This window comes from Chlorocebus sabaeus, chromosome 8 (assembly GCF_047675955.1).
Source record: "Chlorocebus sabaeus isolate Y175 chromosome 8, mChlSab1.0.hap1, whole genome shotgun sequence".
Classification (NCBI taxonomy): Eukaryota; Metazoa; Chordata; class Mammalia; order Primates; family Cercopithecidae; genus Chlorocebus; species Chlorocebus sabaeus.
In genome coordinates this window covers 18,988,214-19,005,646 of record NC_132911.1, presented here as the reverse complement: position 1 = coordinate 19,005,646, position 17,433 = coordinate 18,988,214, and the positions used below count along the sequence as shown (strand labels likewise).

Below are 17,433 nucleotides of genomic sequence, written 5' to 3'. Positions count from 1 at the left end.
GGATTACAGGCTTGCGCCACCGCGCCCGGCCTTGTGCCAGCCACACTTATTCTTTTCCCTTGTAACGACCCCATTAGGGAATGAGGAAATGGAGGTGTAGTTTAATTAATTAAATACCTAAAGTTGCTCAGCTAACAAGTGACAGAACCAGGATTTGAACCCTGGAAGTCTTAACTTCAGAGTCTGTCTCCTTAAGCTCTACGTTATATCGTACACATTGTCAAAGCACATGGAAGCTAGTGAGATGATGGCTCATCTTTTTTACACGGGTGTAGGACAGCCTATTGTTAATTTGTGTTTGTGTCTAATTTTAGAAGACAGCCTTGTCCAGTTTCTTGAAAGTTAATGTCTTCTTATCTATTGTTACTGGTTCAAAAATCAACTAATAATTTGGGAAAAGAAGTAGATTCAAGGGCATCTAGTCTTTCCCCATTTCTGAATAGAATATAATTCATCTTGCCCAGAATTGTAGCTGTGTCCACCTAACCCTACTCCTTACCCAGAAATACAGCTGGGTCTGCCTAACCCTACTCCCTACTTTGGTTATACAACCACTGTCTCACGGGCCTACAGGCAAAACTGACTCTTTCATCAAATGAAAAACCCTCCTGCTGCTGTTTCTGCCTGTGTTCTTTGGACACTTTCTTCTTTTATGCTTTTTTAGACCTGATATGTGAACCATAAATTGTTGCAATTTTAGTGTATCATCAGTTTTTATATGCCTAGAGCCAGGTAAAGAAATCTTTTACAAGATCGTCTTTGGTGTGAGATTAAAAAAAAAAAAAAACACACCTCATTTATATGAAATAGTAAAAATGTGTAGAATGTTCAGGACATTTGACAGTATAAGCGCATGGTAAGCACACAGTAAGAGTTCAAAATAGAATGATGATGGTGCAACATTACATTTTATCGTACTTTACAGTTTATAAAGCATTTCCACGTGTATTAGTTTACTAGCCAACCCCCAGGGAAAATCATTAAACATCATTAAAAATAAATCCTGATTGTCACTGTCCCTGGGGTGTGCTACATAGAACTGCCCATATACAGAGCAATTTCAAAAGAACTTGATTGCAAATCGGCGTCTGCAATTTGGAATGTGTGACCTTGTGATGTTTAATCTGCATTCGTATTTGAAATCTATCTGCTATTCTATGCACAGTACTTTAAAACATGAGGCCTATCTTTCTCAATCAGCAGTGATGCCAGCCTCTTGCCCCTAAGTATATTTGCTCTGAGGCTTGGCTGACCTTCTTTTAGAGACGGTGACATCATAGTTACTCAATGTTGATTTCATGGGCAGCTCTCAGCTTTTTTAAGGTAGATCAATCCATATGTGTCTTCCATATTTGGTGAAAGTCTAGTCAACTGTTTTTGTCTGATGAGTAAATAAAAGCAAACACTTTCAATATATTTATAGAGATTGCACTATCATAAGGAGTTTATTTCATTTTGAAAAATGTTATTAATAACACAGGATTGTGGAGGCAATCTTTTATAGTCACAGGAAGCAGGGCCTTGTGAAAGATTGTACAGGTCAGAGGAAGCTGCAGGGGTGATAGAATTAAGTGCAGTATAAGGAGTAGCTTTGAGAATAGTGATGTTTCAGAACAAAGTGGGATTCCTGGCACTACAAGAATTTTATCATCAACTGGGTGACCATTTGGCCAGGAGGTTATAAATGATGATCCAGCTTCAGAGAGGTGATCGGACTGAATTACATTTGGGGACCTTTTCAATCCTGGTTCACAGTTCTTTGATCCATACCTAGTTAAGGAGAAAGAAGGGAATGGAAAGGTCTCGTTTGAGATTTGTCTTCTGTAATGAGCTACAGCAAGTGACAGGACTTTATGAGGGTGAAATTTATCTTTAAAATAACTTCTTTGGGTTCCTAACCTTAGAGTGATTTGAGGTTTTGGGTTTCAGTAATCCAAAGTTGAAGCAATTTCTCAAAAGTTCATGGGAAAACTTGGTTAGAAACAGGAGTTCTCTACACTTTGAGAGTTCCAAACGAAGAACAAATTTGCTGAACCCTGAAGTAGTATGACAAAGATGGAGATTTTTTGTATTTAAAAAATAACAAGAAAAGTCCAAGGCATGCTTGCAGTTGATCCTAGTTATATAAAACTTAAGGCTAATTGTGAGAGAAATGGCATGATGACGCAAGCTTGGGAAGCTATGATTTTGACCAAGACCCTTAAGCTCCTTGAGACTCAGTTTCCTAATCTGTCAACAAGAGACTTAACATACATGTCCTCTGTGGCCCTACCCAGCCCAGCGTTCTGGTCTCTCTTGCCTGCAAAATACAAAGCTTTTCTCCATAGCTTTGCCAAACAACCATCTCTCAGAGATACTCTGCCATCCAGTCTGCCGGGTGATCCAGGCAGGACAAGCCACCTTCCCTTTGGTATCCTCCTCTATAAAAGGAAGGAATCAGATACGTTACTTATAAGGTCTGGTCTCTCTGTGGCCACTTTGTACAGTTCTGTGAAGCTTACAGAGGGAAAATAACACGCAGATGTCTAATTTATCTATATTTATTTTATTATTATCTATCCTCAAAACACAGAGGAAGTGATTTTTGTCTCTTTTTTCCCTTTCCCCAGATGTTCCATTGGCACTGATTTTTGTGTTGGATTCTTACATAAGCGCACTAATTTTTTACAACCATCTGGGAAGAGAAGTGAGAGTAGCGATGGGATCAAATCCTGTGCTTCCCTGTTTATCTCAAGTACACAGAAAATCCCTTTTTCTGTTTGTGGTTTAGTTATTCCTTCAGGATAGAATATACAAACTAATCCTGAGATCTAAGTGGCACATATTTTGGCTCTGATTTCCTGTTTTTAAATAGATCCCTTGGATATAAGTTTGACATCATCCCGTCAAACGAATTAGCTTTCCAAACGCTCTTTCACAATCCAAACATCTGATAATGTGACTCCTATGTGAGGCATTTGTGTCTACCATCTCCATGGGTTTGCTCTTCTGTCACCAGCCTGTGTGGCTCATCCTCCTCCAGCCTCTGCAGGGTAAGTAGTGTGGTGAGAGTGGGCCAGATGCAAAAGGATTGATTATGAGATGAGATGGAACCTAAGCTACGTTCCACACGAAAGTGAAGGCTTTGGGGGTGCTATGCTTTGAATGTGTCCCCTCCAAAATTCAGATGTTGCCAATGTGATAGCATTAAGTGTTGGGGCCTTTAAAAGATGATTATTAGGCCATGAGGGCTCCTCTCTCATATATATAAGGAATTAAGGCCTATGTAAAAGAGTAAAAGAGGTTCTATGTAGCATTTGGTAGCTTGCCCTTACTCTTCTTTTTTTTTTTTTTTTTTTTTGAGACGGGGTCTCACTCTGTGGCCCAGGTTGATTCAATCTCAGCTCACTGCAACCTCCATCTCCCAGGTTCAGGGGATTCTCCTGCCTCAGTCTCCTGAGCAGGTGGGACTACAGGCTCACACCATTTTGCCTGGCTAATTTTTGTATTTTTAGTAGAGATGGGCTTTCACCATGTCAGCCAGGCTGATCTCAAACTCCTGATCTCAAGTGATCAGCCTGTCTCAGCCTCCCAAAGTGCTGGGATTACAGGTGTGAGCCATTGCGCCCAGCCTCTGCCCTTATGCCTTTTTATCCTGGGAGGACACTTCATTCCTCTCCTCTGGAGGTTACAGCCCTTACCAGACAACTGAACCTGCCTGTGCCTTGATCTTGGACTTCCCGGCCTCCGTAACTGTGAGAAAATAAATTTCTGTTCTTTGTAAATAACCCAGCCTCAGGTTGTTTGTTGTAGCAGCACACAATGGACTAAGAGGGCACCCTGAGATATGTTTTAAAGCAAAGACACAGGGAGATAGCTATAAACACTTATTAGTAGGCTGTACAGTCAAGGCCAACCTCCTGATACTCTACAACAAACACCTCACGGGGATAGTGAGTTTTTACTTCACTTGTTGCGGTGTATCACTAAGTAGTCTCTAAGGAATGCTCTGTGACCACTTTGCTAAAGCTTCTCTGGATGAGTCAAATAGAATTTCAGGTCCTGCGTGCTTGGTGAGCAATGTGCTGGGGATGTTAGCAGACAGGAAGTGGGTCCTTATGTCATTGTGCCATTTCAGTGATAGCAACTTTGTGACTCGCAATGCAAATCATAAGACAGCCTTTCGGGTGCATTCTGGACATTCGAGAGGTATCTGGACATCTTGGTGCAGAAATAAGGAAGAGTGAGGATTCTCCGTAGTGGGGGGTCTGACTTGCATTTGCGGTGTAGTGGGAGGAGACTCACAGGCAGGACAGTAAAAAGACATCAGGGTCTGAGTTAGGTGTGGGAACTCTGAGCCAGCATCCCCAGGGAAGCCGGGGTGGCAGAACCGGGGTCCTCCTCACTACCGTCATTTCACTGTGTTCTGGAACAACCCAGTGGTTTATTCTCCATTGTGGAGTAGGCCTGTGTGATATGAGGTTCCTCTCTCACCAGACCCCTTTATCCTTTTACTACTCTCAAATATCTCCATGTGTTTGCTGATGCTGTAAGTCCCTATAAGGAAGGATAAATGCTTTTCATTCCAAAATTAGAGATAAGAGACTTAAATGCATGTACATGGCTTGAGGCTGTACTTTGTAGAATGAATCCTTCCTTGTGGTGATGGTGAGAAAAGAGTAGCCCAGTCTTGGATTTCTAGCAACTGCCAGGAATCCAGCCCCCAGGCCTCCCATCAGGATCCTGCAACCCAAAGAGCCCCATGCTAGAATTAATGTTCATCTGTCTCAGAATTGACATTGTTAATTGTGTTTAAGGGGCCCCACATTTTCATTTTGCACTGGGCCCTGTAAACTGTGTAGCTGGTCCTACCTCCAAGGTGGGGGGGACAGAAGGAAGAGGTCAAGGAAAAGGAATATGGAATTATGAGTCTAACAGTACATTCCTGATACCTTTGCTGAGGACCAGCTCTGTTGACCATGGACTGGGGAAGATGGATCCTGTGCACAGATCATTTTGTTGCAACTGCAGAAACTGGCAAATCTGGCCTTGTGTTGTGGTGATTTTGCTGTTAACTGTATTATCCCTATTCAAAACAATTTAGTCCCCAGGGAAAAAACATTCATTATTTGTTTGTTTTTATTATTTATTTATTTTTGCCCGGAAGGTTGCACTCATTCACCATACATTATGTGAGTGCTCACTATGTTCCAAGAACTGTGTTAGACCCCAAACACACAAAGCTGAATCAGGCCCAGTCCTTATTTCAAGAATTTTGCAGTCTGGTGGTAGATGCAGACACTTATGACACCATATGGTAAATGCTATGATAGAGATATGTCTTGGAGATTTTGTGACTATAATGAAGGGGCATCTACCCAAGCCCAGAATATAGGACAGGCTTCCTAGAAGAGATGGGTGAGTCAGAGGATTTGGGGGTTTTTAATTTTGTTTTGTTTGTTTGTTTTTGAGACAGGGTCTCACTCTGTTGCTCAGGCTGGTGTGCAGTGGCACAATCATGGCTCATTGCAGCCTCAATTTCCTGGGCTCAGGTGATTCCCTCACCTTGGCCTTTGGAGCAACTGAGCTACAGGTGTACACCACCATGCCCAACTAATTTTTTAAACATGTTCATAGTGATGGGGTCTCACAATATTTCCCAGGCTGGTCTTGAGCTCCTGGCCTCAAGTGATCCTCCCGCCTTGGCATCCCAAAGCATTGAGATTACAGGCATGAGCCACTGCATCCAGCCCTTTTTGTTTGCTTAATGGAGATATCACTATTCTTCCTGGCTTATGTTTCCTATTAAGAATATGTTATGAGAGACAATTTGTGATGTTATGGGAGGTCAAAGATGAAGGAACTTGAGTTTATCTGGAGTGGTCAGGAAAGGCTTAGGGGAAAGAGGAGTTCTGGCTGGGTTGTACACAAATTGGAAGGACGTGTGTTCTGTGTGAGTTGAAGCTGGTGCAGGCTTAGGAGGGGAGATGGGCAGGCAAAGAGCCGCCTGCACATGAATGATGCAGTCCCGTTAGTATGGCAGGCACTGCTGCTCATCGTCTCCCATCTCACCTGTGCTGGGTAGGAGGCATTGTTGGGAAAGGATGGAATTTTTTTAATCAGCATCCCAGTTTTTCCTCAGTTACGGTTGTGGATGTGGTTCTGCACCAAAGCTTGATCAACTGCGTGTTTGGGGCTAGAAAAGGAGGAGAAAGCCAGGTCTCACGCTTGAAAGACCTGGTAACTTGCCTCAGGGAGGAGACAGAACTCTGAATTGTGAACCGTCAATTCTGAGACAGGTCTCAGTTAATTCAGAAAGTTGATTTTGCCACGGTTGTGGATGCACGCCCGTTGACACAGCCTGAGGAGGTTCTCATGACGTGTGCCCAAGGTGGTCAGGGCATGGTTTGGTTTTATACATTTTAGGGAGACATGAGACATCAATCAACATATGTAGGATGAACATTAGTTTGATCTGGAAAGACAAGACAAAGCAAAGGTGGTAAGACTCAAAGTGGGGAGGGGCCTTCCAGGTCTTATGTATATAAGAGATAAATGGTTGTATTCTTTTGGGTTTCTGATTAGCCTCTCCAAAGTAGGCAATCAGATATGCATTTATCTCAGGGAGCAGAGGGGTGACTTTGAATACACTGGGAGGCAGGCTGGCCCTGAGCAGTTCACAGTTTGACTTTTCTCTTTAGCTTAGTGATTTGGGGGCCCGAGGATTTATTTTCCTTTCACAGAATGATCCAGGATTCAGTGGAGGAAACTGACCCTTGGTGCAGGGAGCTTCAGAATTGGTGGCTGGATGCTCACTACCTGGTCAGGGAAGATGTTGGGGGATGCAGGACCTGTGTTGGTCTTGAAGGGTGAAAGGGCTTTACCGGTGAGGCAGTGAGAAGGGCAGCAGAGGGCAGGGTGCCAGAAAGTAGACTGATTCAGGAATAGGATTCTGGTGTAGGGTTTGGAATGAGATCAGCATGACCAGCAAGGAGGACCCAGAGTCACTGGGGAATGTAGCTCACGAGTGATCAGGAATCCTCTAGATCTGGAGAGCCATTATAGTTTAAAAGTTCTTCTTTCCTAGGAGGCAGTGAGCTCAGCTTTTGGGTTCCAAAGAGCCCCTTGCCCCCTCCCTGTTTGCTGTGGTTACCTGGTGCCCAAGGAATTGCAGCATCCTGGAGATCTCGGTGGTCAGTGGGGATTGCTGAGGTTGATGCAGCTGATCTTGTGTCTGTGTATCAAGCCTTATTTCCAACATTTCACTAGCACTATCAGATTTAATCCCCTCTTCTACCAGTGAGGTGGACACTCGCATTATCTCTATTTTGTCTATGTGTAATAGGAAGTTCAAATCAGTTAACTAACATTTCTGTGGTTTCCCTGCTCAGTGACAGGACCAAGATTGGAAAGCTGTCTCTGCTTTCCGCCTTAGATCTCGGCCCCCACTATGCCATCTCTTATGCTCTGAAGGTCTCTGAACAAATACACTCTTCTCTGGTATCAGCATGATGTAGGGAAATCCTGTAAAAACACAACCAGCACGTGCAAACACCTTGGGGAGAGGTCCCACACTGGTGAGTTGTATACAACTTTCTTGGCAAGAAGTCTTGGTAGGAAGAAAAGGAAAAGCATGCATTCTTGGAGGAAACAAGCAGAAAGAGGCACAGGGAGAAGATGCTGAAGATGAATTTATTAACTTAATCAGGGGACGAACATGTGGTGTCCAGGAGCCTTTAGCAGGAAAAGCATTATTTCAACTCCTCAGACACTGTGTTCATTTAATTTTTTAGTTTTTTGTTTGTTTGTTTGTTTTGCCTCATCTTAAGTTTCTTACAATCCTGTGCTTGTTTCAGAGTCATTACGACATTATGGGCAAATGTGAAAGAGTCAGGAGAAAATACTGAACTCAAAACACCTAGTTGATTAAGGTAAAAGAGTGGGTTGGCTTGCTTGTCCGTTCCTTAAGCAAAGAGACAGGGTTTACAGTTCTGTGATATTCTCCAAAATATAATACTTTATGTAAGTTTGGATTTTACATAAATCCACAGTGTAGGCAGTCTTGGAAGACTCCACGATCTGGATGAACCTAATGTACTTTTTCAACTTCATTTCCTACCGCACCTTCCTAACCTTCTCCACCTGCTGCCGAACGATTATTCTTGTGTGTGCCCTGACATTCCTACTCTGTAGAATCCTTCATGGACAAAGCTCTGCTCCCAACTTGTGTGTGTCCAATGTTATACATTCTGTTTGCCTGTGAAGTCTTTTTGGATGCTTCCAACTGGGAGTCCCCTCTCATTCTTCTCAAGATAGTACATTGTGCTTACAGGCACTTCTCATTTCTCTATCTAGTCTTAGAGCTCTTCACTCAGACTTACCCAGTCTTCACTGATAACTTCTATCAGCAGTAGTTGAAAAAAGTAAGTTTTTCTGTTCGATAATTGCACGGCCTTCACAGCAACCTTTGCATTTCGTATTATCCCAGGTTTGAGCTGAGCTAAGTAAGATTTCAAGAAATATAGCTCCTCAGGGTCCTGCTGCTGCTGGTCAGTGGAAGAGCCTAGTCTCCTGACTCTTACTGCCCTTTCTAGGCAGTTCATTCCTTGAGCGCAGTATCCAAGTCTCCTTCAGCAGTCGGCCCCCATACTCCTGTGAAATAAATCAGTATATCTGAAATTGCTCAAAACCTTTTGGGAGAAAAGTTTAGGCCTGTGTCATCCGCCATTTTGTGTAAAACAAGGTGGCCCCCTCATTTCCTGAGCGTCTTTCTCGCTTCTGCCTCGACCGACCCTTGACCTCAGCCGTGTCTTGGAATAGGCTCCGGATTCGCAGCCGTGGCGGCCTCCATGATTTCCGTTCCTGCCGCCCGGCCCGGGGCCTCCATCAGAACCGTGGCCCCATGGGTCCTGGCCGGGGCAGAGCCGCCCCAGGCCTCCAATGCCGCCCCTGCCTCCACACCAGCAGCAGCAGCCACCGCGACAGCAGTTACCACCGTATATCCACAGCCGCAGCAGCGCCCCGGCCCCAGGACTCTTCCAAGCCTGTGTAGTTGCTCATGAACCCGCCCGACTCCCGGAGTAGCCACTAGTTTCCAGCTCAGCCCCGCCCACCTCTCCCTAAACTATGGGGCCCCACCAGGGTTTGGGCCAGGCCAGACCCTGCTGCCCGCAGTCGCCTCACGTCAGCCGCCCACTAGGCGCCGCCACTCAGCCGGATCCCCACCACTCCTCCTCAGGCCGGAGGCCCCCGGGTCGGGGGGCCTAAGCAGAGCCCAGGCCTGGGCGGTCCCAAGGGTGGCCAAATGTCTGGCGGGCCACAGCCAGGTGGTGGTCTGGGCCTAAGCACTCCTGGTGGCCACCCCAAGGCTCACATCGAAGCCGCGGGGAGCCCTGTGGGGGCCACCAGCACCGCCAGGTACTCGAGAAGATGATCTCGGGCGTTGGAGGGGTTTACAGCAAACTTGTCTGTCTTGAGGAAGCCTGGAGAGAAAACGTATACACAGCGATGTCTGTTGTTTGTTGGGAATCTATCTGCTGATATCACAGAGGACGAATTCAAAAGACTATTTGCTAAATATGGAGAACCAAGAGAAGTTTTTGTCAACAGAGGCAAAGAATCTGGGTTTATTAAGCTTGAATCCAGAGCTTTGGCTGAAATTGTGAAAGTTGAAGTTGATGATGTACCCATCAGAGGTAGACAACTTCGAGTTCTCTTTGCCACACATGCTGCTGCCTTTTCTGTTCCTAATCTTTCACCTTATGTTTCCAATGAACTGTTGGAAGAAGGCTTTAGCCAGTTTGGTCCTATTGAAAGGGCTGTTGTAATTGTGGATGATCGTGGAAGTACTACCGGGAAAGGCATTGTTGAATTTGCTGCTGCTGCTTTTTTTTTTTTTTTTTTTTTTTTTTTTTTTTGAGACGGAGTTTCACTCTATTGCCCAGGCTGGAGTGCAGTGGCGTGATCTCGGCTCACTGCAACCTCTGCCTCCTGAGTTCAAGCTATTCTCTTGCCTCAGCCTCCTGAGTAGCTGGGACTACAGGCATGTGCCACTACGAACCGCTAATTTTTTGTAATTAGTAGAGACGGGGTTTCGCCGTCTTAGCCAGGATGGTCTCAATCTCTCAATCCCCGAACCTCGTGATCCGCCTGCCTCAGCCTGGCAAAGTGCTCGGGTTACAGGCATGAGCCACCACGCCCAGCCTTGAATTTACTTCTAAACCAGCAGCAAGAAAGGCATTTAAATGATGCCGTGAAGGTGTTTTCTTGCTGACAGAAACTCCCCCAGTCATTGTGGAACCACTGAAAGAACTAGACGATTAAGATGGTCTTCCTGAAAAACTTGCATAGAAGAATCCAGTGCATCAAAAAGAGAGAGAAACTCCTCCTCATTTTGTCCAGCATGGCACATTTGAGTATGAATACTCTCAGAGATGGAAGTCCTTGGATGAAATGGAAAAACAGCAAAGGGAACAAGTTGAAAAAAACATGAAGGATGCCAAAGGCAAATTGGAAAGTGAAATGGAAGATGGCTATCATGAATATCAGGCAAAGTTTTGCTCCAAGATCTCATGAGATGACAGGAAAAATTAAACCACATGGAATAACTTCACAATCAAGAAATGCAGAAATGTAAAGAAATGCAACTGAGGCAAGAGGAGGAACGATGTGGAAGAGAGGAAGAGATGATGATTCATCCACGTGAGATGGAAGAACAAATGAGGTGCCAAAGAGGAAAGTGAGAGCCGAATGGGCTACGTGGATCCAAGAGAGAGACATGAGAAAAGGTGGCAGAGGAGCATTGAACATGGGAGATCCCTATGGTTCAGGAGGCCAGAAATTTCCATCTCTAGGTGGTCATGGTGGCATGGGTTATGAAGCTAATCCTGGAGTTCTTCCAGCAACCATGAGTGGTCCCATGATGGGAAGTGACATGCCTACTGAGCTCTTTGGACAGAGAGTTGCGGGGCCTGTGGGTGGACAGGGTCCTAGAGGAATGGGCCTAGAACTCCAGCAGGATATGGTAGAGGGAGAGAAGAATACAAAGGTCCAAACAAAACTCGAATTTAGATGTGGTATCTAGGCTTTCATTCCAGTTTGTTTTTGTCTTTTGTTTAGATATGAATCTTTTAAATTCTTGCATTTTAGTAAGAAAGCTACTTTTTTATGGATGTTAGCAGTTTATTGACCTAATATTTGTAAATGGTCTGTTTGGGCAGGTAAAATTATGCAGTGTTGGAAACAGGATAATTTTTTTGGTTTTATTTCCTTTTTTTTTCTTTTTGACTCTATAATGTCCTTCAAGTTATGGCAGTGTACCTCGTGCCACTAAATTTCCAACGTGTACCAGTTTTTTTTCCTGTGCTTCAAATAAATAGAAAAATGGTTATTAAAATGTTTATATAAAATCCCAGATAAATACAGTACTCCTTAAAAATTTGTCTCATCTTGTAATTTCATTGTAAATTGTTTGGATTGGAGGCTAGCGTCTATAGAAGTGATACTATAAATAGTACCTGGGCTCCTCGGATAAACCTCAAAGCCAATTTAAAATTCAAACTGAAGAACACAAATGCAAGAGGTTGAGAACAAGTGAGTGTGGAGAGTAATTTCTGTAGAAAGTTTTCTTCTTCTGTCCTAGGCATCACTAGTACATTCTCAATGTAGTTCCTAACACTAAAGTCACTTAAGTACGTTTTATTTTGTAATAATTTTAGAATTATAGAAGAGATGCAAAAATAGTACAGAAAGTTCCATATACCTTTCATCCAGCTGCTCCTAATGCCAACATTTTACATAATCGTGGTACAAATGATCAAAACTAGGAGAATAACATTGGTGCAATATGATTAACTAAATTATGCCTAGGCTTTGTTTTGTTTTGTATTTCTCGTACTGAATTTCTTAGATCTGTAGTCTCCAACTTTCTTAGATCTATGGTATAGTGTCTTTCATTCATTTGGGGAAATTCTGAGCTGGTAATTCTTCAAATATTTCTTTGCCTTGTTCCTTGTGTCTTCTTTTGGAATTCCAGCTATGTGTGTGTCATAGTGGTTAGCATTGTCTCATAGCTCTCAGGTGTTCTGTTTCTCTGTTTGCACCATTTTTCTCCTTGTTTAAGTTGGGTAATTTTAATTGACCCACCTCAAGTTAACTGTTGTTTCCTTAGCAGAGACATCTCTGCTAATGAACCCATTAAAAGGTTATTTTTGTTTGTGTTCGTTTTTGAGACAGAGTCTTGCTCTGTTCCCCAGGCTGGAGTACAATGGCATGATCTCTGCTTTCTGTAGTCTCTGCCTCCCAGGTTCAAGCAATTCTCCTGACTCAGCCTCTCCAGTAGCAGGGGTTACAGGTGTGTGCCACCCAGCCTGGCTAATCTTTGTATTTTTAGTGGAGGCAAGGTTTCACCATGTTGACCAGGCCAGTCTCAAACTCCTGACCTCAAGTGATCTGCGCGCCCTAGCTTCCCAAAATGCTTGGATTACAGGTGTGGGCCACCATACCCGGCTCCATTAAAATATTTCTATAGTTTGCTCTTACTGTATTTTTTTTCGAGCATTTCCATGTGATTCTTATTTCCATCCCTATGCAGAAGTGACCCATATACTTTTTGGGCACTTTTCCATTAGAGCCTTTAACAGATTATTCATGTTTGTTTTAAATTCTCTGTCAGATAGCTCCAGGATCTGTATCATACCTGAGTCTGGTTCTGATGATTGCTTTGTGTCTTGATGTGGTCGGGGGAGGTAGGGGATGAGTAGGAGCTGGGCTGGGTTTGAGGTTTGTTGTTGCTATAATTACCACAGACTTCAAATCCCTTTTGAGATACCTTGTGTTTAGGATAGAGGTTGTTTTGCCTGAGTACTGTCTGTTCACCCCTACAATTGAGGTCTACTCATTGCTCTGCACTTCAGAGAAGGTCTCTGTATTTCTCTCCTCTCCCACTCCCGGCAATATTCTGCTGTTTCTTGTTATTCACAGCTTGCCAGCTTAACTGTCTGTGCAGGGCAGGAGGGAAGTGGAATTGTCTCTGATTTGTCTGATAAAATCTCAGTCCTAGGCAGGTATCATGTCACTGGGTCTTAGGGTATTTTCCTGTCCTACCTCTGCCTTCCTCAGCTGAACTTAGTTTTCACCAATTCACTAAGGTGAGAATATTTGTTGATCTTTCCCCACCAATAAGGTTTTTGCTACATAGAGAGGAGGCAGGATGGGGAGGGTCCAGGAAGAGTGTTTTGCCCCTCCCAGGGAGCTGCTGTCCCCTCCTGCTTGCTGCACGGCATGATCGGTGTCCTAAGGTTCTTTCTGATCATTTTTATGAACACCCAATGGGGTTCCTGGAGAAAAAGCCTGCAAAAGGAAGCTCCACTTTTTGGAACCACAAAGGGCTTCACTGCCCTACTCAACTGTCCTGAGCCTTGTTTATGTCGTTGATTTCTTTTTACCATTAGCTAAGTGCATCTGCCCCACTAAGCAAGGGCTCATATCTCTTTTCTCCCTGCCAGCACCTGTGACTTCTCAGATTTTGAGCCAGCTGTTTGCTCTGTGACTTCAGCTCTCTACTAAGTTCCAAAAAAGTCTTGCATTTGAAGGTTATGTGATTCTTTTTCATGATAAGGGATGCATCTTTCAGCTCGTTATATCCTGAAGCAGAAACAGAGTCTGAAACTCCTTTATAAAATCATACTTTAAAACCCATTGATTAGTTTGTCTACTTACACTGCTCTACAAGTCAATAACGTCTTCCCACAACCTCACGACCTAGTTCCAACTATCACGCAGAGTACCACAGCTTAAAAGAACTGAAGTGTGTTGTTTTTACTCATGAGTGGGAATGTTGTGGTAACACCCCAAATCTGGAAGTCCATTATTACAAGATTTACTTTTGAATGAAAGCCTCAGATCCCATGATCTGATCTGTGTTCTACGGTGATGATTTAAAGAAATGGCTTTCTTTTTAAAAACCCTATCTTGCACCAGATTCATATTCTTTGAGTTTTAATGTTATACGTAGTGTTGGGCCCTTGGATTTCTTCTCTCAAATGCCATATTATCTTCAAAAGTAAAGCTATTCTTACTGTGGAAATTTGTATTAACAAGAAAATTACTCCAAATTGGTGGTGTTGAGTCAGCCCCCTCTTCCTCATTGCCAGAATATGGGGTCATTATTTTCCATTCTTTCTTCCTTTCACTTTAGTCAATCTAGAACCCCTTTTAACCCATTCCAGTTTTGACACAAGTCCTGTGTTAGCTGGAGTAGGGGAGTTAAAATGGATACTGGTTGGAGAGGCAAAGGTAATAACTCGTTCCCTCCAAAACTGTCCACCTTTTCCCTATATTTCCCTTCCTCCTGCAGGCCTGGAGATAGTGCTGGCTGAAGTGACCCCTGCTGTTCTCTTTATTATCACCTCACACAAACCCTTGGTTCAGAAATAAAGCCAAGACTTGAAACCCTGAGGAGGATACACATTCTCTTCCGAATCTTGTCGTGCTCCTTTCTCTGGCGTACTTCCTCTGCCAGTCAGTAGCTTCTGCTTCCTTTGTTTCTCTGCACCCATCCTTGCCATCTGGAGCTTGTGCCGTAAGGACCCATTAGTAGTGACTTAGAGCTCCCTGCTCTCCAGCCTCCTCCCTGTCATGTGGGGAGGGATAGTACCTCTCTCATTGATCCCTGCGGGATCCCTGACTTTCAAAATGAGAACTGTAAATGGATTTCACAGTTACATGCCTGGGTCAATGTATATAGCCCTATAAATGCCATACTGCAGGCATACGATGGGGTAAAGAGGTTTTTATGGGCTGGTCTGAGGCCTTCACCACAACAGACAGTATTGTTTCTGTGCTTTCTGAGTAACTTACAAATGAACATTGGAACAGGACCCATTTGTAAATAGAGGACTGCCTCCCTGTATTTCCTGGCATTGTAAATTTCACTGTCAGAAGCTTCCAGTGTTTCTTTCTCTGCACCACAACTCAGAATCAATCTGATTTACCTAAAGAAAGGGAACATATGGATGGCCCTGATGAGGTTATTTTGATTGTAAGCAAGAGATACGGTCTAGGAAGCATCCTTCCTCCCTCTCCATCTGTTTCCATTGAGATTGCTTATCAGAAGTCAACATTCGTGGAGACATTTGGGCTTGTACTTCGGAGTGAGTATCTGCTGAACCTTTGCCCAGATGATTTTATTCCCATTACATCTTACATAGGAGCTGAGGTGGGAGAGGGTTAAACACGAGAAGAGGGGCTCCATCATGGAAATGCCTGCCTAAATCCTACCTGGCCCTCCTGCTGACCCCCCTTTTCTGTCTTTACTATGAACATAGGGTGGAGGGAAGAAATGGACTTTCCAACCTTGGAGTGTTCCATCTGGTTTCTCCATGCTATGGAAAATGCAGCTCTCAGAGGTGACTTCATCTGAAAGTTTCTGTAGGCAGGATTCTGACTGTAAAGAACAGAACCAGAGGAAATTAAATTGCAGGAGGAGGTACTTAGGTTAAGTGCAACTCAAAATTTTGTAGCTTGTTAAGTGTAGGAATAGATGTGTAATGGGACACGGTGAGATTTATGCTTTGAGGTTATTTAAGACTTGGATATTCAGTGCTCTTTTTTCATTGGATGTGCCTTAGGCATTCTCAGTGCTGGAGATGGACAGAGTTAGCCAATATAGTCCCTGCCCCTCACAAGCCCCAGAGCCCAAATGGAGGGGCACCCATGTACACAGGTAACAACAGCACAGGGTCATATATTAAACAAGTGTGCAGGTCAGAGAATTGGCCATGGGGTGGAATGATCAGGAAGGGCATCACAGGGAAGGCTACTCTTGAGCATGTTTTGAAAGATGAGTAAGAATTGGTTCAGGCCAAGGATGTGTGTGTGTGTTGTGGAGGAGGGGAGTGTTTTAGGAGCAGGAATAACTAACATGGGCAAAACATGGAGGTGTGTACAACTGGTCGATCTGGAGATCCACAGGTAACAAGATAGTGCTGGAGCATCAAGGAGGAGCATAATAGGTTTAGGTAGAAGGAGAGGGCATGGCAAGGTGATAAACCTGAAGAATTAATCAGGGCCAAGACTACTATGCATTTTGTATGCTACCTAAGTGTAGGTTACTCGATGGTCTGTTGATCATTTTAAATGTCATAGTTAGATTTGCTTTCTAGCTGGGTCACTCTGATAGCAGGATAGAGGGTTAGATTGGAGGCAGGTTTGGAAAATAGTTTGGCAGTTCCTCAAAGTGTTAAACACAGAGTAGCCATATGACCTGCAGTTCCACTCCTAGATATGTGTGTGTGTGTGTGTGTGTGTGTGTGTATACACACACACATATATATACTGATGAAAAATGAAAACACACATTCACTTAAAAACTCACATGTGAATATTCATAGTAGCTTTGTTCATAATAGGCAAAAAGCGGAAACAACCCACATGTCCATCAGTGGATGGATCAATAACCAGAATGTGGCATTGCATGCAATAGAAGATTATTTGGCCATAGAAAGAAATGAATCACTGATAACATGCTGCAGCATAAATGGTCCTTGAGAACATTACATCAACTTAAAAACCAGATGTCAAAGACTACATGTCCTATAATTCCATGTCTGTGAAATGTCTAGCACAGGCAAATCGGCACAGAGAGTAGACTAGTGTTTGCCTAGGGTTCTGGGTGTTGGAGGGGTTGGTGGAGATGGGGAGTGACTACGAATAGTTACAGTTTCTTTTGGAAAAGATGCAAGAATCTCTAAAAATAGATTGTGGTGGTGGTTGCACAAACCTGGGAACACATACAAAAATTAGCTTGTCTACTTTAAAGGAGGGAATTGTGTGGCATGTGAATTTTATCTCAATCAATAAATAACACAATCTCTGTCCTCAAAAACAAAAACAAAAAAATAGTGGAAACTGGGAGACCAATGAAAAGACTTTAAAAATAGTTGAGGTGACTGAAGAGCTCCTGGGTGGAGGTTGTTGCTGTGAAATAGAAGGTTGGGGGAGGCTGAATGTGTTCAGGAGAGAGTAATTCTTTAGCTTTAATCTAGCATCTTAGGCTCTTCCATAGACATTTCACAAGAGTGTTTAATAAAGAAGCTATTACAAACATATTTACAGATAAGTATTTTTTCCAAAAAAGAATTTAAAGCAGCTACCAAATTTATTGATGTCAATTCTCTTTCTCACTTATGTAAGTGCTTGATCATAACCTTCTCATGGAAGACACAAACATGCCATACAATGGGCAGTGGAGGCAGGGCACAGGCTAAAAGAAAGAAGACCTAAATCTTATTTTTACTATAAGATTAGTTTAACAGACACAACTATGAAAAATCTGTTCATATTATTTCTGATCATGGTCAACAGATTACTATAAAGATGAATTTCCAGTTTGGGAATAATTTTTCAAAAGTGTTATCAGTAGTTTGAGGCTAAACATTCAAGCCTAATAACTGG

General features: G+C 43.3%; 1 protein-coding gene and 1 pseudogene across 12 annotated transcripts in view; both read left to right on the top strand.

The window, feature by feature from the left end:
* The window catches only part of CSGALNACT1 (chondroitin sulfate N-acetylgalactosaminyltransferase 1), a 359,890-nt gene that overhangs the window by 256,597 nt on the left and 85,860 nt on the right, over positions 1 to 17,433 (top strand). The gene's annotated exons all lie outside the window — the stretch shown is intronic.
* On the top strand, positions 3,984 to 11,450 carry LOC140712140 (splicing factor, proline- and glutamine-rich-like; annotated as a pseudogene).